Here is a 24040-nt window from a genome sequence, read left to right as displayed (position 1 = left end):
CCTCTAGGTCCTCAGGTACAGCCTTTTGACTTAGTCCAAGTTTTACAGAACAAATACTTCTATTAAGGGGATTTGTTCTGCAAAGTTTGGATTCAGTCAAAGGGCCACACTTGAGGACCTAGAGGGCCACATGTGACCTAGAGGCCACAGGATCCCCTCTCCTGCTTAGAGTTTCACATAACATTTCTATGCAGATATTCCCAGGTCTATACATCCAGCCCTAGTCTTTTCTCCCAAGCTACTGAATCTCCAATTGCCCATTGGATATCTAGAACCAGCAGTGCCGGAGGCATCTCAAACTTAATGTGTCCAAAATAGAACTTAAGATCTTCATCCTGACCCTTATCAACGTCCTGTTACTGTCAAGGACACCACCATCCTGCTGGTCATCCAGGTGCAGGGCCAAGGTACCCTCTTCCACTCATTCACCTATGGATCCAATCTGTTGTCCCTCAGATCTTCCCCTTTCTCTCCACTCATCCAGCCCCTACATCACCCCCTCCTCACCTCTTTGCTGGATTACAGCAGTAACCTCCAAATGATCCCCACCCCAATTCACAGCCTCCAAAGTGATTTTCCCCAAAGCTGACCATGTTACTCCTTTACTCAGTAAATTTCAGTGGTTCTCTACTACCACTGGGATCAAATATAAACGCCTTTTCTTGACATTTAAATATGATGCCTTCCTTCCCTTTATGCTGCTGTAATCTAGTCACCGTGGTTTACTTGCTGGTTCTCTACGAGACTTTCATTTCCTACCTTCATGCCTTTGCATTGGCTGGTCCCTGTGTCTGGAATGCATTCCCTCTTTGCCATCCTGGATTCAAATCCCTGACTTCAAGACTCACTGCCACTTTATGCCTAAAGCCTCTCCTGATGCCCCCAGTCCCTTTATGTCAAGTCACTAAGGATTTATTAAGTGCTTCCTGTGTGCCAAGCACTGTGCTGGGGCTGGGGATTCAAAGAGAAGCGAATAAATACATCGACCTTGTTCTCAAGAAGCTCGTAGTCTAATGGGGATGATGACATGTAAGCATCTAGGAGGTTATATTCCTCCTCGGAACTCTCTTGTACTCTTTCCGCACGTATCCTGGATAGATTGGTGTAGAGGAGGCTGGTTTGGCCATCCCAGGGAGTCAGAGTCCAGAGCTCTGTACATTTCCAGGAATCACAAGCTGTCCAAGGATATGGTGACTCATCATTTAGCCTTCGGGAGAAGATGAACTTTTTGCCATGTGGTGTCCCCGAGCTGAAAGGATGTCTCTTTTTAGGACTATGTGGCAAATTCTGGGTAGCCCCTCGGTTCTGGCCTCCTACCCCACCATCACTCCAGAGAAGCAATAGTCTGGCTTTGACTCTCTCGTATGGCATGTGGAGGACTCTGTCTAGAGGCTCCCTGGGAGGGGGTCAGTGAAATGAATTGTTCTCTTGCCCCCACCCAGCCTCTGTTTCTATGTGGGGCAGAGACACAATCAGGTGACCTCATGCCTGGGCCACAGACCATCTTTTCTGCCTTTCCTGAATAGGTGATTGAAGCCCAGCCTCAAGATGAACATGTCCAACCAATGCACTATTAGGGGAGTTGTGAACTGGTCCAACCATTCTGGAGAGCACCTTGGAACTATGCCCAAAGGCCTATAAAATTGTGCATGCCCGGCAATACCACTACTAGGTCTGTATCCCAAAGAGATTTTAAAATGGGGTGGGGGAAGGAACCAGGTGTACAAAAATATTTATAGCACCTCTTTTTGTGGTGGCAAAGAATTGGAAATTCTGGGTATTCCCATTAATGGGGTATGGCTGAACAAGTTGTAGCATGTGGTTGTGATGCAATACTATTGTGCTATAAGAAATGATGAGGGGGATAGTTTCAGAAAAACCTGGAAAGACTTACATGAACTGATGCTGGGTGAAATGAGCAGAACCAGGAGAACACTGTACACAGTAACAGCCACATTGTGCAATGACCAACTTTGATAGACTTAGCTCTTCTCAGTAATACAATGATCCAAGATAATTCTGAAGGACTTGTGATGAAAATGCTATCCACCTCTAAAAGAACTGATGGAGTCTGAATGCAGATTGAAGCATACTATTTTTCATTTTATTTCTTAAATGGGGTTTCTTTTGGCCTGTGTTTTCTTTCATGACATGACTAATTTGGGAAAGTGTTTTCCATGACTCCACATATATAATCTATATCAAATTGCTTGCCTCCTCAATGAGGAGGGTGGGAAAGGAAGGCAATAATTAGGAACTCAAAATTAAAAAAAGTAATGTTAAAAAGTACTTTTGTATGTCATTGGAAAAAATAAAATATTTAGAACTGAAAATAAGATGGATATACCCAGGGTTAGAAGGTGCAAAGGTCCAGAGGAATAGGATCCAAGGGGAGGAGCAGAAGGTTGTAGCAAATGTTGGAGGAGCCATTGGTGGTAGAAAGGACTGAGCAGGAAGATAGAGTAGATTCTGGTTTGGACTAGAACACCAGTGCAGAAAGGAGGTGAAATGCAGAAAGCTCCAACTCCTCCATCTTCTGATGGGTTTATAGGAGGACCCCACTCCCACCCCCCTGCTGCAGCAGACTGGAACCATGTTGTTACTGAAAATCCTCTTCTAAGGTTGTCAGCATCAAATGCATCCTTATGACCATTCTGTATTTAGCATTCTCTTTGTGGGCAAGAATAAATTACCCGTCCCCAAACCAATTCATATTATACTCTGAGTATCTCTTTATCCCCTCCCTTTTTGGACAACCCTAAGCATGACCTGAGATATAAGTAATTCTTTCCCCAGATGCTGGTAAAGGGTAGAGGGGGAATGAGCCAAAGGGTGTGAGAAAAGGAAACCTGACCCTGACCGCTAGAGTTAGGCTCCCCAGGACTGAACCCAGTCCAAACCACATGCCTAGGCATTAATCAGGGATTTGTTTGCATGCTTTATCAAAACGTTATCAAGCATTAATAATGCCGATTAAACTTCGAAACTTTCTCTCCGCCTCCGCGGAGAAAGGACTGAATTTAAAGTTAGAAATCTGCCTCAGTCACGTTAGAGTTGGTAGGGACCTTTGAGATCATTTTCCCAACGAGGCCCAGAAAAGGGAAGTGAGTTACCTGAGGTTAAAGGCCAAGGTGGTGGCAGAGTCCAGGACCGAAACCCGGGCCTCAGACCAGGGCTATTCACACCCCGGCAGCTTCCTCCCTGTCTGCTTTAGGGATTGGATGGTTTTTTTTTTTAAGTTTTACTGATTTAGTAAGTTTTATGATTTATTTTTATATTATTTCCAGATCTCTGTCTCTCATTCTGTCTCTCTGCTTCCCTTCCTTTCTCTGCCCCTTTCCCCTCTCCCCACTCTCCTCCAACCCTCCCATCCCATCTCTTTTCTTCTCTGCCTCTCTTTCTCTTCTCTCTTCTTCTCTTCCCTCCTCTACCCCCCTTATCTTTTTCCTCTCTCAATCTCTCCCTCCATCTCTCTGTCTCTGTTTCTATTTCTTTGTCTCAGCTGCATATTTCTGCCTCTGTATCTCTGCACCTGTCTTTGACACACTTATGCATGCAAACACACACACACACACACACACACACACACACACACCACAATAATAACTTTTAACAACAGAGAAATTAAAACCCTGTTAAGCAGCCCGATGGAATGGAAAGCACACCAGGCTGGGAGTCAGAGGATTTGGGCTCGAATTCTCCTTCTGCCACTAATCATGTGTAACCCTTATTCTCTCTGGCCCTGGTTACTTTTCTCATCTGTAAAGTGACAGAATAGGACTGGATCATCTCTGGGGTCTCTTCATGCTCTAAGTCCATGATCCTATGAAAACCACCCAGGACAAGTTATGCCATACCTGGCACCCACAGTCCCCCACCTCTCTGCGGAGAGGAATGAGGTGTTTCATCATGTCCTTCCCTTCAGCTGTAGTCTGGAGACAATCATGTGCAACCTCAGTCGAAACAGCCCCTCTCAAAAAGACTCTGGATTTTTTTATCATTTTTTAAAAAGGAGCATAAAATCCTAGAGGGCTAACAGTTGATTTTCATTCTGAAACATGAAGAGAAATTCTCTTCTGAGGAATTTTGAAGAATCAACTGTCATGGAGAAAGCATCTGTGAGAGACTAGAAGAGTTATCTTTGGTACAGTCTCATTCACACAGGGCTTCTGACAATTTTTGCAGCACGGACCCCTCTGGCAATCTGGAGAAGTCTACAGGCTCCTTCTCAGACTAATGGTTTTAAATGCACAAAATAAAATACATAGAATTGCAAATGAAAATAATCATGAAATATAGTTATCAAAATTGTTTTATTAAAAAGTTCATGGACCCCAGGTAAAGGACCCATTCCTGGTCTAGAGATAATTTGAGAGGACTAAGTTTAACTATTATGCTTTGGAGAAGAGATTCTGTGGAGAAGACTTCCTACAAAGAAGATAACCTGAAGAGAACTTAAATACCATCTTGAGATAACTGTAATGAGGGGCTAGCAGTTGAGGTTATTGGTTAGACATGGCTCTGTCTTATATTATGTCATGTTATGTTATATGATATCATATTACATTATTATTACATTATATATATTATATTAATTATAAATTTTCTTATATTAATTTGTGCCTTTGTGTTATTTGTTCCTGTTCATTAATTATATAGCCAATAGCACTGATGTTTATCTAAGCCTATGAGACTGGGGTTTCAGACTGAAAGAGGAGAAAAAGTTTAAGAGATTTCTCCAGTTTTTATAAACCATGGTGGGGGCTCAGAGCAAATTGGTTAATTAAGGAGAAAGCATTTGCATTTTTAGTAATTTATGAAGAAACATAGGTTCAGATATCCGTTGCACCTGGTGTGAAAGAATGAACAAAGTCACATCATCAAAGAAGTAGGCTGGACGTACCAGAGAGGTATATCTCACCCCTGCAAAGGGGTCGCAAAAGCCCTGATACATGTGGAATGTGCAAAGCCTGACTCATTGCCTCGTCACTTGACAGTTTACAAAGCACTTTCTTCTTCATCCTCTCACTTGGTCTTCACCTCTGTCTCTGGGCTTCCTTGTTCAAGTGCCAGCTCAAATCCACCTTGCTTTTCCCAGCCCCTCTTAATTCTAGTATCTTCCCTCTGTTGATTTTCTCTAATTTAACCTGTCTCTAGCTTGCTTGTACATGGTAATTATTTCAATGCTGTCTCCATTAGACTGTTTTTTGCTTCCTTTGCATCTCCAGCACTCAGTGCGAGGTCCGGCACATAGCAGGTGCTTTATTTTGAAACACTGTGAAATGACTGACCTAGCCCTCAAAAAAGAACTCCCTGATATAGGGATTACGATGCCCATTTGACAGACGAAATTTAGAGAAGTTACTGACTTAGCCAGACTCCTATTTGTCCAAAGTCACAGAGCTAGTGGGGCAGCTAGGTGGCGCCATAGTGCATGGAGCGCCAGGCGGAGAGGCAGGAAGACTCATCTTCATGAGTTTAAATCTGGCCCTAGACACTAGTTGGGCGACTCTGGGCAAGTCACTTCACCCTATTTGCCTCAGTTTCCTCATCTATGAGTTGGCCCCAGATGATCACAAAGGCCCTCTTTGGCTCAGAATCCTGAGATGGCAGCAAAGATAGGTGGCATGTGCCCAGGGCGGGCAGTGCCATCTGCTGGGGACACTGAGATGACCCGTTGTTCTCTGTGGCCAGGGAAGGAAAAGAGCATTGGGTTTCCCAAGCCCTGGGCTCTGGCACTGAAGCTGTGACTAGGGGAGACATTCCTTCCCCTCCCCCCATTTCTTTCTCATTCCAATGGAGGGGGGCAGGACTGGGAACTGAATTATTCTAAGGTCCCTCCCACCTCTGACTTTCTATGGCTATTGGGTAGGAAACACGACACAAGAAGACCTCACTTCACATCACAGGCCCATTCTAGAAGCATTGGTTTGGCAGCTGAGTGCCGAGCCTGGCATCGGAAAAACCTGGGTTCAAATCCAGCCTCAGATACTTACTAGCTGCATAACCCTAGGGAAATTACTTGAAAGGAAAATGAAATAAAAACTTGTAGCACTTAGTTCAGAGGATTCCGTGAAATAAAGTATTCTGCAAGTTGTAAAAACATTACATAGAGGTTGGCTTTTTTGTGGGGGGGAAAGGGGTCCAGACCTGTGATTTCACTGGTGCAGGGCAACCTTCTGGTTTTAAGAGGCCAAATGGTGGGTGTGAGCTGCGAATAATCAGCTGGTAGCATTGGCTCAATCCATTTCCCATCTAGTAACTAGGCTGCAGGCCTATAGAGCCAGAATGGGTCAAGAAAGGGGGAGCCGCAATTCATTATCGATGCTCTCAAGCCCACAGGACTGTAACACTCTGTTGGCACCAAAGGGATCTTGGAGGGAAGGCAGGCAAGGGACCAACCTGGGCAGAGATCAGATCTCCATGCCCATCTTATGGGTAAAGACCGAAAGGCAGATCCAGGACTGGTCCGAGATCAAGAAACGCAAGCAAGAGACCAAATGTGATTTCAAAATAGAGTTTTAATAAGGATTATTCTGGTTGTTTTTGGTTGTTGCATCAAAGTCAACACCCCCCCCCCCCACGCCCAAGTCTCCCGGAATGCAGCACAGCAATTCACTTGAGAGCAAAATGATTCCAGATCCCAGCTGAGCAGCTCCCAAGAGCCACAATTAAGGCAAAGGAGGGAGTGGTTGGGAGGGGGGAGCTCTGAGTCTCAGCAAGACCCGAGGTCTTCCCCCAAATCCCGTTGGAGTAAGACAAATCACAAGCTTAGGCTGGAAATATTGTCCCTGAAGGGAAGAGTTATCCAGAGGAAAGCAGAGCGTGGCCCTCTAGGGGAAAGTCTGGCCATTACCAAAGTGAGCATCCCATCCCTGGGTTCCAGTCAGAGGCTTATGAGTTTTGCTAGAGGTTTAAAAACATCTGGCCTGAAGTCAGAAGGAGGTCAGCAGCAGCAGCAGCAGATGCCAGGAAGAGGGACATAACACACTTTTTTAAAAAATCCCACATAATTTCAAAGTGCATTTCACTAAAGTATTTTAAAATACACAAACACCAGCCAAACCAGGGAGCATGTGCCTCACACTGAAAAGTGAACTTACATGGTCTAGGTGTTTATTTTCCCCCTAATTGTACATTGTATCCCCACAGTCACACACTCACTCTGCGAAATAATAATAAAACAAAAACAAAACCCACTGAGGACTTGATTAATTAGAAACATTAATCAGCTAGATCACACTTAAAGGGATCTAGGAAGCTGGTCTAGACCTCCTGAAATTCTAAGGCAAAGTGGAAATGGGATGGTTAAATCTTATTGCTCTTTGTATAGAAAACCTATTAAAATTTTACTTACAATTTAATATAATATATGTATATGTTTTTAAAAGCAGGCTGTCCCCTAAAACTCCAGAGATGTTCGCTAAGTCGCTGAGAGACAGCAGTCCTTGAATTCATTTCACAGTGATTTGGGTGCTTTTAGAGAGCAGTGGCTCGGGACGGTGCCTGGGCAGGGGAGCCCCGGGCAGGGGCTACACCTTGTAATCGAGCTCAGCATTCATCCTGGTGTACATTTCATCAATGATGTCGATGGTGGTCGTGAAATTCACCAGAAACAGGCGGACCTTTTCCAAACACTGATCTTCCGGGACGTGCTGTCCTTTGGAGAGGGCCTTGAGGAAGTCAGACTTGTATGGTGTAGCATACATGGCTCCCTGGAGGGGGGTAGGAAGGGAATACAAGAGAGGAAGGAAGGGGTCAGTGGAGAGACACACTCGGGATGCCTGAGAGGATGTCACCTTGCACTGTGCTAACTCCCACAATCAACCTCCAAGCTGAGGCTTCATGGAGACATGTAGGTTAAGCTTGAAAAGACAGGTAGAAAACTAGTGAGAGAACTTTAAGAGGTTAAGCCACAGGGAGCTAGTGAAGGTTCTGGGCTGAAAGGGGGAGGCATAACCAGATCCAGGCATCAGGACTGTGGATGGGGACAATTTGAGACAATCTGGAATCAGGAAGGGGAGGGCCGCCATCCTCTCTTAGACTTGGAGCCAAGAAGCCCTGGGCTGGACTCACAAGCCTCCCACACACATGCTGGATGGCCCCTGGCATGTGCAGTAACTTCTCTCTGCCTTCACACTTGGTAGTCTCCATCCTCCCTTACTGCTCCAGATCTGTAACCCATCATTCCTCTGGGTGGGTCTCAGTTACCTCATCTGTAAAAAACAGGGACTGAACCAGACCGCCTCTAAGGTCTCTTCCAAGTCAAGTCACCCAGCATTTATTAAGCACCTACTGCATGCTAGGCACTCTGCTAAGCACTGGGGATACAAAGAAAGACAAAAGCCAATCCCCACTCTCAAGGAGCTCCCCATCCGACTAGGGAGACCAGTCACAAACAACTACAGACAAACAAGAGATACCTGGGATCCACTGGAGATGATCATCAGAGGGAAGAGGGAGCATTAAGGGGGTGGGAAAGGCCTGGATGTGGAAGATGGGGAGGGGGAGCATTTCTTGCATGGGCAAGTTGCCCTCCAGCTGTAAAACTTGATCCAAAGGTGGCCCATGGAGGATTTATGGAAAAACACGGGTGAGAACTGAGGGGGATTCAAAGACAGAGGTGGCGAGGTCACACCATCACAGATACAGAGCTGGCTAGAGGCAGCCACAGAGGCAGAATCCACCCCCCTCTTTTTAGAGATGAAGACACTGAGGCACAGAGAGGCTCTGGGAGCTCCCAGCATCCGCAGGCTGGATGAGAGTCCTCACCTGAAAGGCTATCTGCAGCAGCCAGCCATGGTACTTCTTCAGCGCCACCTCATAGGCTTTGGTCACGTTGACTAGGATGAGGTCGGGCCGGCTCTCGTCCCGCTCCCCGTCACAGATGCTCTGTAGCAGCACCTGCATGAACCTCAGGGTTCTGTGGAAGGAGAACGGCAGATGCCATCATGAGGACCCCCGGGGCCCCTGCCCATGTTGCTTCAGGCGTCTGTTGGCCCGGGGCAGCAGGCAGTCACCTGCCTTTGACCTCCACTCCAACAGAGCCTGGTCAGGCCAGTGCAGGAGGGTTTAAAGGCTGACACTGACAACCTGTGTTTAGCTCTGCTTTTCAGACCTTACCCCCTCAACAGCCCAATGTAATAGGAACAATAAACACAATGATAACATAACTACCATTTACACCATGTTTTTAAATTTGCACAACACTTTCTGCTATTTTATTTGCTTCCCTTCTGTCTCGGTCCTCATCTGTAAAATGGGTTTGTTGATGCCCCATGCAGCGGCCTCTTGGGGATGCTATGAGAACTAGGAGGAGTGGGGTGGCAGGCAGACAGCAGCAAGCTCACCTGCGCTGGGCACCCCTCCTTACCGCTTGGGTAATTACACCAACCCCTCCTCCCCAGTAGATTAAGTCACTGAATGATGGAGGTAGAAAGACCCCTGAGGCACACGCAGGATGACAGAGGAAGGAATCTGGGATGGAGGGCTGGATTCAAATCCTGGCTTTGGCCCTCACTGCCCATAAGACCCTGGCCAGCTCTTCCTCCCCTTTTCATCCCCATCAGTAACATGACAGGGGCAGACTAGAAGACAGCCAAGGTTGCATCTCTGCTCCCTGCCGGTGGTCCTCCCTGGTCTCCCCACTGTCAGACCAGCCATTCCCTGCTGAAGGGGAGCTCACTACCTCCTCAGGAGCCTGTGGCATTGTGGGATAACTCACTGGTCAGACATTTCTCTTTATGTCAAAGTCCACATGGGCCTCTCTGAGACAGCACCCAACTGGGTCAGGACAAGCCTCATTCCTCAACATGGGTGGGTCTACAAGGCCAGGGCACTCCTACAGCAGAGGCCAGGCTTTCTTATCACAATCTACAATCCATCCTTCTAGCTGGACGTGGACTAGACCGGCTCCCCTCTGAGGAACTGCTCCATGACAGCAGCACCCATTCCTTGGGGATCTTCAAAGGTTACAAGCACCCTGTGAGTGTCAGAGTGCCAGGTCTCTTAGACCCCTTTTTATAGAGGAGTAAACTGAGGGAGACAGGCCCGAGGACAGGAGAGCAGAGCTCTGAGGTTTGCAAAGCCCCTCCCAACAAATTCATGAGGATGACAGGACAGATTATCAACGAACTCATTTTCAGATGAGAAAACTGAGGCCGCTTCTTCATGATCTAACAAGCATCAGAGGTAGGATTCAAACCCAGACCTGCTCGTGTTTAGACCATGTCACACTGACAGAGTCTAAGCAGCACAGACACTGAAGAAGAGGAAGAACAGGCGTCGAGGGAGAGCGGCACATGTGCAGGGAGCTTGCCAGCCTGCAGCCCTTCGCCAAGGCTTATGGACTGGGGCTGGCACTCCCTGGTGTCCAGGCTCTGACGCCTCACCTCCACTCAAGTCCCAGCAGCAGAAAGCGCACCAGCCGAGGGAAACACCAACTCCCTGCCTCCTCTGGAGATGCTGGCTCCAAAGCTGAGCCAGTGCAGTCTGTACTGCATTTTAACCCCACCGTGAACAGGTTAGAAACAGGTGTCTAGAGAACAGCAGGCTTGAAAAATGCCCAAAGGGCTGCAAAGCTATAGATTAAACCAGCACCTCTACTTCCCATCCAGGCCCACCACTGATTCCCCACTCAATTGGCAGACCCCAAGGGGGTCTTGCTATCAGGCATGGCAGAGAAAGGGGTGTGTGTGTGAGAGAGAGACTGTGTGTGTATGTGTGTGTGTGTGTGTGTGAGAGAGAGAGAGAGAGAGAGAGAGAGACAGAGAGAGAGAGACAGAGAGAGAAAGAGAGGACAGGAGAGAGAGACAGAGTATATGACAGGATGAGTTTGTGTGTAAAAATATGTGTATATGAGTTTATGTGAATGTGTGTGTTAGTGTCCGTGTGTGTGTAAGTGAGAGAGAAAGAGCATGTGTGAGCATGTATGAGAGTGTGAGTTTGTGTTAGAGTGGGTGTGTGTGGGTATCCCCAGTGCCTGGCACACAGTAGGCTATCATCCACCCCCAAGCCTTTACCCCTGACCTCAGTGAGTTTGTAGTCTCTTCACTTACTAAATATCTTACTAAGTTCCAACGGGGCACAAAACGGTGTGCTAGGCAGGGAGCAAGGCGGTGAAAGGAAGGCCAAGGTAAGGGCAGACACCAGCCCTGTCCTCATGGAGCTTATAGTTAGGGAACAGGATAACAGCCCAGGGCCACAACCTCCAGGGGCTGCAAAGAGGCCCAAATGCCAACACTGAGGTTGACAGAAACATTCCAAGGTAAAGCCTGTGAAGGAGGGCTGAGAGCTAAGGACTGCCCAGCTATAGAACTCAGTCTGTTTGTTTTTTTCACTGACATTCCCAGAGCATACCAATGTCTGCCAAGGACATTTCAGATTGCACTTCACTGGCAGAGTCCTCAGAGGCCATCGAGCCCAACTCCCTTGTTTCAGAGATGAGGAAGCCGAGGGTCAGGGGGATTTGCAGCAACAAGGTATCATTCTAAGCACTATTTTAGAGCCGAACAAAACAGCCCCCAGGACTAATGTGATTTGCACAGGGTCGTGCAGCTAGTGAGGGCTAAAAGCAGAATTTGAACCCAGTTCTTTCAGATTCCAAGCCCAGTGATCTGGTCACACTGTGTGAGAGGTGAAGGGCTTTAAAACATGCACACAAACCCAGACTCACACTCCACCTCACCTTTTCAACCACATCAATCCATGCGTGCCGGGCCCGGCCCTTGGCCATCGGGGCCCATACATCTCCTTCTCGACTTCTAAGATGTTTTGCAGGGTTCGGAACTTGGAGTGGTCTGTATCGTAAACATCCCGGATTCTCTGAAACAAAAAAAACCCAGTCTGAAAAGGTTTTCAGGTTGAAAAGCACTAGCCACAAGAGATCTTCAGAGAGAGAGTCCACTCCCTCTGCACAAAGAAAGGGAAGGTGGGAAAGAAGCCACCATCCACCTCCCTCCCCTCCACCCCAGGGTTCACTGACTTCTCCTTGCATGGGTCTTAGATGAGGTGTGAAGGGTGCTTCGAACCATCAGAAAGCTCAAGGCAGGAAAATCCAATGTGAGCACACAGCTCAGAGAGCAGTGACACAGGACGCTGGGTTCTTGGAATACTAGGATCTGTCAGAAAGCTTTTGTTCAAGGCCCACCTCTCCCACTTGCTAGCTGTGTGACCAGGGGACAATCAAACAATATTGTTTATAAAGTGGAGATAATAATAATTTCACTAACTACTTCTCAGGGTTATTATGAGGAACCTACTATTGAAGCATATGTGTATGTTTACAGAGTTATGTGTGTTTGTATGTGTAGCAGGTTTTGTGAAGAATTATTTAGGTAGTTACTATATTGTTGCCCAGGCTGTTAGTAAATAGTATAGCCAATAACCCTGATGCTTATTGAAACCCAGAAGATTAGAGAGACGAGCAAAACGCCTAAGGGAAAGGTAGTTTCTTCAGTGTGTCAAATAATGCTTAATCAACCAGGGTGGGGGCTCAGAGCTAATTCATTAGACATTTTGCATTCTGTAATTAATAAGGAAATATCAAAATGTATCTCTGGATTGCCTTAGAACCTGTGATGAAAATGAATCAAGAAAATGAGATAATGGCAGGTAGAGAGATGTGATCAGGTGATTGCCCCACCCAAGCTATATGTGGGAAGCAACAATAAACACCATGTTTTTATATACATATATATAGCCTGTCAATCCATTCTTGTGTCCACACACACACATATATATATATACATATACATAAGGACACATGAGAATGGATTGATAGACTCTTTTTCACATATATAGATATAGACATATTAAAAAAAAGTATGTGTATGTGTGTGTGTGTGTGTGTGCGCGTGTGTGTGGATTAATAGACACACTGGTCCAGACTTGTGATTTCACCAGTATAGGGAACTCGTGGAGGAAAAAGTCCATCTACCAATGCAAATTGGCAACTCCTCTGCAATGACTACTCTCAGAGAGATGCCAGGATTAGATGTGCCCCGTATGGGATTTGACCCGGAAGTTAAATCTCCATCCTTTAAATATTTACTTATCTGCTTCCCCTGAGGAGAATGTACGTTTCCTGAGTGCAAAGAGTGTTTCATGTTTGGCACACAGTAGGTACATAATAAATGCTTACTGAATTGAATTACTGACTGTAAGGCAGACCCTCTACATTTTCCTCCAAGAATATATATTGTAAATAAAATGTATACAGCCAATTTTTAGTCTAATGGGAAACAGAAATGGCATTATAAACGGAATCCATTTCTTAAAAGTCGATTGTGCTTTTGTAAAAAAGCCAGAGGTCTGGGGCAGCTTGGTGACACAGTGAGTAGAGCACCAGTCCTGGAGTCAGGAGCACCTGAGTTCAAATGTGGCCTTAGACACTTGACACACTTACTAGCTGTGTGACCTTGGGCAACTCACTTAACCCCAATTGCCTTGCCTTCCCCCCTCAAAAAAGAAAAAGAAAAGAAAAAGAAGAGCAAAAAAAAGCCACAGGTCCATGGAACAGGGCTCATTAAGCACCTTCTTTGCAAGGCACTGTACTAAGTGCTAGGGATGAGAAGGGGAAAGGAGACCTAGCTCCTACCCTCAAGGGGTTTCTCCTCTCTGGAAGGCTAACATTAACCTGGGTCCACTATCCAATGATCTGAACCACTGAACCACTCCTAGATGGTGGGGATAAGAAAGGAGAAACATGAGCTGCTCATTCAATGCTGTTCATCACTCCATGAACAGGGCCAAGAGACAATCCCATCGTCCACCACCTCTTCACCATCACATACATCAGGGAACAAGGTACCGGTGACTCAGCAGCCGCTCTCACCCAGGCCTGGATTAATGGCGCCATGAGCGAGGACGACATCTGCCAGGAGCATTCCCGAAATACTGAGAGCGAGGCTCTTTGCACATACCTGGATGTTCCCGCTGATGTCTGTTTGACCTGGTTGAACACAAATGAGCCAAAGCAATCTGGGTCAGAAAGAAGAGGCGAGGTTTCAGGGCAATGAGAGAGAAGGCAGACATGGGAGGTGCCTAAAAGGGGCCCTGGGCCCTCTGCCACCCCAACATGCTCTGATCCCATTAACCAGTGGACAAGCCCCCTAAAGCAGTTTAGAACAGGTCCATGTCATGCTTCTGAGTCTGAGTAACTAGCACTCTTCGGTGATGTGTTTCCCCCTCTCTGGGACGTGAGAGTGGTATCGGGCACGGGCCCTCTCGCTCACTCAGGGGGTCTGCTAGGAAGACTCTGCTGTGGAGAAACCAAATATTTCTGAATCCATCCATTCTAAAATGTAAATAAATAAAATTAAAACCTGGAGATCAATTCAATGACCAAGGTTCCTTTCAGCCGTAATAGCCTAGAAATTCTAGGAAAGCTAGTGACGCAAACCAAACTGAATTTTCAAGCTAAGCAGTGCCAGACACAGAGCTAAGCATGGGGGTGGAGGAGTACCAAAAGAGAGAAAAGATGTCCCTGGCCCTCGAGGAGCATACACACCAGCGGGGAGATGACGAGGTACAAACAAGCATTTCAGCCTCCCAAAGCCTTGTCTTCCCCATCTGTCAAATGTAGGAACAGGAACAGACAACCTTCCCCTCCAGGTTGAGATCGGGGCCCCCACATCCCTTCACTGCTGTGCATCTATTTACCTCCTTGAAAAACAATGACATGGAGGCCAGGCATGGTGGTGTAGGCCTGTACCAGGGAAGAAGGGGGCAAAGCTCTGGGGGTGTGTGCCAACATGTTGACACCCCAGGATTGGGGTAGGGGAAAAAGGGGGGAGGGACAGGAGGGAGGAAGAGATGGGGGGAACTGGAGGGGGGAAGAAGGAGGAGGAGGGAGAAGAGAGAGAGAAGAGAGAGAATGAAAGGAGAGAGAGAGGAGAAAGAGGAGAGAGAGATGGAGGGAGAGAGAGATCACTTTTTTTTGCCTTTCTTTGTATCCCTAGTTCATAGCCCCATACCTAGCATACAGTAAGTGCTTAATAAATGCTTACTGACTGGCTTCTAAAAACCAAAAGGCAAAGATGCTACACAATATTAAAGCACAACACAGAATGGTTGCTCTGACCAAAATCACAGGGACAGAAGAAAACAGCTCAAAAGTCTGTCCCCAGCAGACTCATGTAATCTGATGCAGAGCAAAATAAAACTAAGTCCCATGGACAGCACACACAAAGGCCAGATGATGTGAAAGGACCACTAAGGAGGAAACACAGTGGCAGAGAAGAGTCATGGCAGAGAGGCGGCGGACCACTGGGATAGAATACTATGTACATTTGCAGGTAACCCTTTGCATGGAATGTTTTACTTAAAGGTTCCATATGGAGGAAGGCAGAGGGAACCCACCCAGATGGAAAGACAAAAGGCAGCCATTAAACACGTTTCCTGAAACACATCCCAGAGAAAGGCTTTGAAGGTTAACCCAGAAGGGCAGCCAAGCGGGGCTCCCTGGCCCTCAGCCAGGCAGGGCCTTTCATGCCAGGCTCTTCCTTTTCCAATCTCTGACATCAGGAATAGCTTTTGGCTTCCAGCCCAAGCAATGCACTGCCTTAGGATTGTGGGACCAGAGATTCAGAGCTAAAGGGGCCCAGGGTGGGGGGAGAGGGGTAGAACCCAACCCCCTCATTTGACAGGGAGGGATACTGAGGTTAAGAGCTAGCTATTGTCTGAGGCAGGACTGGAACTCGGGTCTTTCTGTTTCTGAGTCAGGAGGTGGAGGACTCCCCCTCCTTGGAGATCTTGGCACAAAGTCTGGAACACCACTTGTCCTAAGGGAGTCTGGGCTGAACTGTCCAGACTGGGAGCCTGAGGGCCTGGATTCCTAGCCTGACTTCCTAGTACCTTAGCATGACTTTGGTTGGGTAAGTTGGCCCTCTGGGCCTTGGTTTCTTCATCTCTGAAATGGGGACAACAGTCTTGTCCCAGCTTCCCTCCTCCTAGAGTGTGTACAGGGAGAGCTCGGAAGGATGAGGGACTTCACCAGCGTGGGCATCACAGCTGCGCAGGGGGCCCAGACTGGAAGCTCCCCGAGGGCAGGCACTGGCTCTTGCCTTGCTTGTCTACCCAGGGCTTGGCCCAAGGGCTGGCACCCACAGGCTCTTAATAAATTTCACTAGTGTAACAACAGGAGATTGGGACTCAGAGGACCTGATTCAAACCTCGAGCTCTGCTCTGTGTGGCCCTGGACAAGTCCCACACACCTGAGCCTCAGTTTCTAAACTAGAACCAAGCCAATGGTATGTGCAGCAAAACATGCCTCAGACAACTGCCTAAGTTCTGAATGCAGTGAAAACTTGCAGCAAGGGAGCACACTGGGGAGGTGCTCAGGACTTGAGTGCAAATCTCACCTCAGAAAATGTCCCGTGTGTGACCCTGGGTAAGTCACTTACCTACTCTGCGCCTCTATATCCTCAGTGGTAATATGGGGATTCTACAGGCTCTACCTCCCAGGACTCATACTTAGCAAACTTTAAAGGCTCTAAAACACACTAGGGCTACATAAGAACTCCTGAGTGTGACTAATTTTTTCCTGGATGTTACTGAACGTGACAGAGTTCAGGTGGGATCCTGGTTCTGTTTTCTAACATCGACCACACTCCAGTCACTTTCACATTCACCTCCTGATCCTTGTCCTCCTGGTTCTTAAGCTTAGAGATGCACTCATACTTTGGTGAAGTCCCTTCATGTGAGAAATTACAATGAGTCACTCTGGAAATTCTGGAACTTTGAAACAGATCCCGAATTTGGTTTTGTTATGGAGCTAATGTCCGGTTCTGTATCGGGACCCCAGACATGAGAAATGAGGTTCAGAGAAGAAAGGGGACCGGGCTTAGGGCTCCCCAATAGTAACAGGAGCTTCAAAGCTTGAACTCATGGCACAAGACACAGATCTGGCGCTGGAAGGGACCTTGGCAGCTCTCATTCTACAGAAACTGGCTTAAAGAGAATTGAAGGAGTAACCCAGGCCAATGCTCTCATTTAACTGTTCAGGTCACAAACTACTCAGTGCCAGACTCAGGATTTAAACACAAGGGAAAGGTTGTTTTTATTGTTTTTTTAACAAGTTTCAAGATATTATGTATAAATAATATACAAGGTGACAATCCTATACTGTGTGAAAGTCTTACAAAGTGCCCCTCCATGTGGTGGGAGAGCCCCCCAATGCAGGTATCCTCTTTGTATACACAAAGGAACAGGCTCAGGATGACAAAGGCACTGGTAGAGGGGCCACACAGAGGCAGGATTTGAACCCAGGTCTTCCAGAGGACCAGTCCAGAACCCAGGTTCAAACTGGACCTTGATGTTTACTATTTGAGTGACCTTGGGCATGTCTCATGGCCTCAGGGGGCCTTAGTTTTTCACCTGTAAAATAGGGGGCTGGCCTAGACGGTCTCTAGCACTAGGAGCCCCATGAATATTTCATGTACTGTCAGACTTAGCTGATGTGTTGGTTGATTTTGCTAAAGAGCTCCCCTCTCCACCCCCTCCTTTTTTATTCTCTCCAACAAGGGACTGGGGTGTGGGGGGAGAGGAAAGGATGTATTTGGAACTGACAGCAAAAGCTATCAATTGAAAAAAAAGCTGCCTTAAAATGTCCTGGGTAATTATAAGAAGCCTGATGGATAAAGCTCCACCCAGATCAAAAAACATGCTTTGGACTCAGTGTTGGGCAACACCTGGCTAGAAGCAAGGGTGTGGAGAGTTTGGTTTGCCCAATCTGCAAAAAGTCCAATTTGAACAAGCCAGACCTAGATCATATCACTGAAGGAGTCAGGTACCCAGAACCATTTTTAAAAGGGAGAAAAAGAGGACACACACCTTATGTTTCCGCATCCAGACAACTGGGTGCCTCGGGAGAATCCACAGAGTAGAAGTAGACGCACATCAAAGAGACAAGATCTTAGCACTGACAGAAGGAAAAATGTCCTTGTGTGGGAGCTGTCCAACAGTGGGATGGGCTTACTGTACCAGAGGGAGGGGATTCTTCCCCACCTCTTTTCACTATCAGGATTCTAGGCTGCCATTGAAGGAATGCTAAGCTCTCTGTAACTCTACCCTGCTCAGACTCCCAGGAAGAAGAAAACTGGGTTCTGGTCTAACACTGATAAGCTGGGGAACATCTAAGGATGCCAAGTAAGACAGTGAAGTCGGGGTCAACAAGTGTTTACTAAGTACATGCAAGAAAGGCAAAAAAACAAGCACATTTTTAAACATCAGATCCTGAACTCATGGGGGTCAGTCTAATGGTGGGAGACATCACACAAACCAACTACATACACACAGAATATAGTCAGGAATGAGCCAGAGATAATCTCAGAGGGAAGGGCTAATGATTGAAGGTGAGGAACGACTTCTTGCAGAAAGTGGGGCTTTAGCTGAGGCCCTGAAGGAATCCAAGGAAGGCAGGGAGGCTGAGATGAAAAGGGAGAAAGCCTCAGGCATGGGGAGAGCCAGAGAAAACCCCTGAGCCCAGAGATAGAGGGGTTCCTGTTCATGGAACAGCCAGGAGGCCAGGTGGCCATGGTCACTGGGCAAAGAGTACGAGAAAGGCTGTAAGTGTAAGCAGACGACCGCATAATGAAGGGCTCTGAAAGCCAAACGGAGGACTTTTATATTTGGTTGTGGAGTCTATTTAATAAGGGGAGGGAGTAACATAGTCAGATCAGCATTTTAGGAAGAGTAATTTGACATCTGTGTGGAGGATGGACTGGAGTGGGGAGAGACCTGAGGTGGACAGACCCCCCACCCCACATCCCAGCATTTACTGCAGTACTGGAGGTGTGAGGTGATAAGGGTGGAGGCAGTGTTAGAGAAGAGGAGGGGAATATTGGAGAGATGTACAGAGTGAAAGTGATGAGAGATGCTGAAAGGTGTAATTGATGAGAAATGCACAAAGGTGAAATCAACAGGCCTTGGCACCATATTGGATGTGGGGGGTGACAGATAGTGAGGAATCCAGGCTGACTCCTAGGTTTCAAGCCTGGGTAAATAGAGAAGTTTGGAATTAGGGAGGGCACAGAGAGAAAGAGAATGAGTTCTGTCTTGGACATGTTGAGCTTAAGATGCCTATGGACATTCAGTTTGAGATGTCTGAAAGGCAATTGGAGATGGGAGACTGGCAGTCTCCCAGGTCACAGAGAGGCTAGGGATAGATAAATAAATCTGAGAATCCCCAGTCGAGATGACAATTGAATCCATGGGAACTGATCAGATCACCAAGTGAAACTGTAGAGGACAAAGAAAAGACACAGGACAGGACTCTCAGGGGACACCTACAGGGTCAAGCAAAGAAATTGAGCGGAGCAGTCAGACAGGTAGGAAGAGAACCAGGAAAGAGCAAGGGGCATTCCGAAACCTAGAGAGAAGGGAGGATCAAGGAGGAGAGGACTGATGAATGGTATCAAGGGGTACAGAGAGGTTAGGGAGAAGGAGGCCATTGGGTTTAGCAGCTACAAACACTGGTAACTTTGGAACGGAAGGCAACTTCACTGCATGGTGAGACTGGAAGCCCAAACTGTAGAATTAAGAAGAGAAGCGAGCAGAGGATGTGAGGGTCCTGTTGCAGATGGTGCAAAGGGAAAAGATATATGGGATAATGGTTATCGGGGATGGATGCATCAAGTGAAAGGTTTGGGGGTGGGGGAGCATGGGCATGTTTGTAGGCAGTAGGAAATGAGCCAACATGTAAATAAACCAGGGAAATACCAACTATTGAGGGAGTAAATGGCTGGTGATCTGAGGGGGAAGGGGGACTGGGTAAAGCTTCTTGAGAGACAGGATCTGAGCTGACTCTAGAAGGAAGCCGGGAGACAGAGGTGAGCAGAGAGACCATTCCAGGCCTGAGGGCCAGCCATTATAATAGCGGAGTCGAGAGATGAAGCAGGTATGGAAAGATAGGAAGAGGCCAGGCTATAAGAACTTAAAATGCCAACCAAAAGACTCTATAGTTGAGCCTGAGGGCAATGAGACATCTGCGGCTGGCTGGGCAGAGTGACAGAGCAGACCTGGCCTCTACGAGGAGGATGGTTGGAGGAGGGAGGGGAACCAAGCTGTAAAATATGCAATGGGGGTGATGAGGGCCTGGGTGGGGGGGTGGCAGTGGAGAAAAGGGGATGTAGACAAAGATGTTGGGAAGGGAGGTGCAGCCCTCAAGAAGCTTACATTCTAAGGGTTGTGGCGGGTGGGGAGAGCTGCCAACACTCCAATCCAGAGATGAGCCAATACAAAGGGAACACAAAGTAATAATAAGTGTTCCTGAGGGAGGCAGGGCTAATAACTGGGGAGGAAAACGGGGAAAGGGGGGTGGCCAGAAATCAGGACAGCTTTCAGGAGAGCTGTGCAGCTGGAAAACTAAAAAAGACCAGGTTAGCAGTTGATCTGCTCCAGCTTCAACGATTAAGACAATACTGCCCCCAAACGATCTAAACAGGCCCCAGATTCAACAAACCTAAGCAGAAAGCCCTCTGCCCCAGGCACCTAGAGGACCAGTTCTGTGCCCAGGGTGTGGCCAGAGCCAGCCACTCTCCTTTGCCTGTCTACTGACCAGGAGGCTTGGAGCTAACAGGCCTCAGAGCCACCCACCATCCTGAAACCCACATCAGGAAGGGTGAGCTCAATTTCAGCTCCAAGCAGGGCTTCCTCAAAAAAGAAACAGTCTCACCCCAAGTTGACCACTCTGTGAATTTGGGCTTGCTGCCCCTTTTTCCTCCCACCAATGGGAAAGTGTTCTGGCTCCCTATGGGGGTCCCCAATAAACTCACTAGGAGCAGCAAAAGAGAAAATACAGGGAGATAGAAACAAACTAACTCTAATTGCCCTCTTGGGCATAGAACCAACAAGGCCAGACAGCCCGCAGAACGATCGGTTCGGGAAATTTCCACTTCCAGTCCACTCTGGACTTCAGGCTCCAGGGGAAAAGAGGGGACAGGCACTGGAGGCAGGGAGAGGGGAACCCCACCAATACTGGTCCCCCAGGAGGTTCCGGGTGCATGCCACACATGGGGCAGGGGATGATGGAGAAAGTGGACACCCAACTCCTCCATGCTGACACACAGGGAGGCTCAAAGACACACCCAGAACTCAGAGGACCATCAAATCCAATCAGGGGAAAATGAGGTGCAGAGGAGGTAAGCCCCTAGACCCCTCCTAGAAGGTAACCTGCCTCCCCCACAGAACATAAGCTCCTTGAGGGCCACTCCTCTAGTAAGCTGCCAACATTAATGAGTGCTGGGGATGAGGGAGATGAGGGGGAAGGGGAGCCCTTGGGGGCTGGTAAGAAGCAGGACCAGGGAGAACCCTTTTAAAACAGCACTGTCCAGTTCCAAGGAACTGGCCCCAGCCGGGCACAGGATGACTTGGAAAACCCTAAATTGGCATTATCTATGTTGTACAGTATTTTTATTATTCATTTTGTTAGTGGCTTTAAAGGATGATGGAGGAGGGCAAGAGGGCAGAGGAAGCCATTTAAAGGGTGCAGGTCTCTAGGGGGTGGAGGGGGGAGGGTTCTTAAAAGAGGGGGTTTTTACAGAGGGTAGGAGATTCATGAGGACGGCTCGTCCTACACCAAAGGGGAATTTCTTAAAGGGAAGAGGCTCTTTAAGGGAGGGTTCACTTTGCAGGGGGAGGGGAAATTCTTAAGGGGGGGAAATTGTCTTAAAGAGGTGTGTCTCTGGAGGGCGGCTTCTTAAAGGAGAGGTCTTCTCTTCCAGCGGAAGGGGATACTTAAAGTGGGGTGGGGGGCTTCTGTAAGAGAAGTGTTACCTTCCAGGAAAGGGGATGGTCAGAGGAAGGGGATTTCTTAAAGTGGGGGAGGAAGGGCTGTTTCTTTCAGGAAAGGGGTGATTCTAAGGGGGGGGGTGACTCTTTCAAGGGGAGTGAGACATCTCTTTCCCTGGGAAGAATTTCTTAAAAGGGGATGGGGTTGATCTTCCAACGGGGAGGAGGGCTTTTTTAAAAGGAAGAGAGCTGTCTCTTTTCCAAAGGAGGGGCTGTGTCTTTCCGAGGGATGGGCTCTTTCCAGGGGAGGGGGCTGTCTCTCTCTTCGGGGAAGGAGGGGGCCTTCTTAAAGAGGAAGGGGTTGTCTTTCTCTGGGGGAGGGGGCTGTCTCTCCCGGGGAAGGAGGGGCTTCTTAAAGAGGAAGGGGCTGTTTTTCTCCGGGCAAGGGGGCTCCTCAAAGAGGAGGGGGCTGTCTCCCTTATAGGGGAGGGGGCTGTCCCTCTCCGGAGAGGCGGCTCTCTCTTTCCAGGAGAGGGGCTGTCTCGCTCCGGGGAAGGGGACTTCTTAAAGAGGAGGGGGCTGTCTCCTTCCAGGGGAGGGGAAGTCTCTCTCCGGGGAACGGGCTGTCTCGGTCTCGCTCCTTCCGGAGCCCGGGGCAGGGGGGGTGGGGCGGCCACAGTCCGGAGGGCTGCTGGCGGTGGCGGCACTCACCGAAGAGGGCAGCAGGTGAGTCGCGGCGTCCAAGAAGGGCCTGGTCTCGATCTGCTTGTCCTCCGGCACCGGCTTCAGCAGGTGCTCGGCAGCAGCGCCATGGCAGGGTCGGCGTTCGGGCACAACAGGAAGGCGGACCCCCGCGGCGCCGGGACCTGCGCCTGCACCGCCTCCTCCCCTGCCCCCCGCGGCGTCCTCGCCCATCATAATCTGTGGCTGCCAGAAATGATCACCATGCACCACCTGTGTTTCAGCAGAGCAGAGGAAGGAAGGCAGGGCTGGCACCTCTCTGGCCTGCCCCAGGCTTCTCTCCATGCACTCTAAAATCACATTCATTTTCGGTGCCAGACCACCGAAGGTCACCGAGACCGTTTGCCTCTATCACTGTGTATTTATCATCTTTTACTCACAAAGCCAGGTCAAAATTCACCTCATTGACACCCAACCCGATACCTGCTGCCCAAAGCCCAGGACCCAGTTAACCAAGAGAGCAAAACTTTTGAATAAAGTCATGGAAAGCACATTGAATTCAAAATTAGGAGAGTTCTGGGTTCAAAACAAATCTTTACCCATAACTTAGTGACCCTGGGTAAATCAGTTAACCTCACTAAGACTTCCCTTGCTGGAGCTGCCTCTGCCACAATTGAATCTACTATTTAAATTGGGCAAAAACATTTTTCAACTCTCAACCTTTCTTTAGATTGATAATGACTGGGTGGATGTGGCAATCTTGTCCTACTTTGCTGCCCACAGTTGAGGTGCTTCCCTCCCCCTGGCACCCATAAATGCTGTCACACCGACTTCACAGGTTTGTGGTGAGGCTCAAAGAGATAATGGACATATCTATCATCCTACATACATAATACATACATCCATCAATCTCCCCACCCACCCACCCATCCATCTGCCCAACATCTTCTGACAAAGAGAAGAAGGAAACAATCCTGGTCCTCTTCTCTCTCTACACTCTCTCACTTCCTGACCTCATCAGTTCCTAGGGCAGGGGTGGGGAACCTGCAGCCTCAAGGCCACATGTGACCCTCTAGGTCCTCAGGTACAGCCTTTTGACTTAGTCCAAGTTTTACAGAACAAATACTTCTATTAAGGGATTGTTCTGCAAAGTTTGGATTCAGTCAAAGGGCCCCACTTGAGGACCTAGAGGGCCACATGTGACCTAGAGGCCACAGGATCCCCTCTCCTGCTTAGAGTTTCACATAACATTTCTATGCAGATATTCCAGGTCTATACATCCAGCCCTAGTCTTTCTCCCAAGCTACTGAATCTCCAATTGCCCATTGGATTTAGAACCAGCAGTGCCGGAGGCATCTCAAATTAATGTGTCCAAAATAGAACTTAAGATCTTCATCCTGACCTTATCAACGTCCTGTTACTGTCAAGGACACCACCATCCTGCTGGTCATCCAGGTGCAGGGCCAAGGTACCCCTTCCATCATTCACCTATGGATCCAATCGGTTGTCCCTCAGACTTCCCCTTTCTCTCCACTCATCCAGCCCCTACATCACCCCTCTCATCTTTGCTGGATTACAGCAGTAACCTCCAAATGATCCCACCCCAATTCACAGCCTCCAAAGTGATTTT

The 24040-nt window shown here is 48.1% G+C and overlaps 1 pseudogene; it reads right to left on the bottom strand.

The window, feature by feature from the left end:
• Window positions 1-7532: 7532 nt before the first annotated feature.
• On the bottom strand, window positions 7533-22776 carry LOC118851349 (annotated as a pseudogene).
• Between the last annotated feature and the right edge of the window lie 1264 nt (window positions 22777-24040).

The sequence above is a fragment of the Trichosurus vulpecula genome, chromosome 1, assembly GCF_011100635.1.
Source record: "Trichosurus vulpecula isolate mTriVul1 chromosome 1, mTriVul1.pri, whole genome shotgun sequence".
NCBI classification, from domain to species: Eukaryota; Metazoa; Chordata; class Mammalia; order Diprotodontia; family Phalangeridae; genus Trichosurus; species Trichosurus vulpecula.
The sequence above is the reverse complement of the archived record's forward strand: the minus strand, read 5'-3'. Positions and strand labels throughout refer to the sequence as shown.